Source organism: Penaeus monodon, chromosome 27 (assembly GCF_015228065.2).
Source record: "Penaeus monodon isolate SGIC_2016 chromosome 27, NSTDA_Pmon_1, whole genome shotgun sequence".
NCBI classification, from domain to species: Eukaryota; Metazoa; Arthropoda; class Malacostraca; order Decapoda; family Penaeidae; genus Penaeus; species Penaeus monodon.
In genome coordinates, this window is record NC_051412.1 from 17,520,129 (window position 1) to 17,520,362 (window position 234).

Consider the following 234-nt stretch of genomic DNA (forward strand, 5'->3'; position numbering starts at 1 on the left):
CGAACCTCACATTTTTCAGGGGTGTTGTGCAAAAGATAAATATATGCTTTTTGCGATATCTCCTGCATATTGGTATTATCTATCAACTTTCTTTTCCGTGAATACTTTCGGTATCACAGAGCTTGCCTGGAAAAATCTCGAAAGTGACCATGCATACGATGGATTTTTCAGGATCTGAACCAAGACAAGAATCAAAGAGAAAAGAAATGCAGATGAATAGTTAGCGAAAGGTAA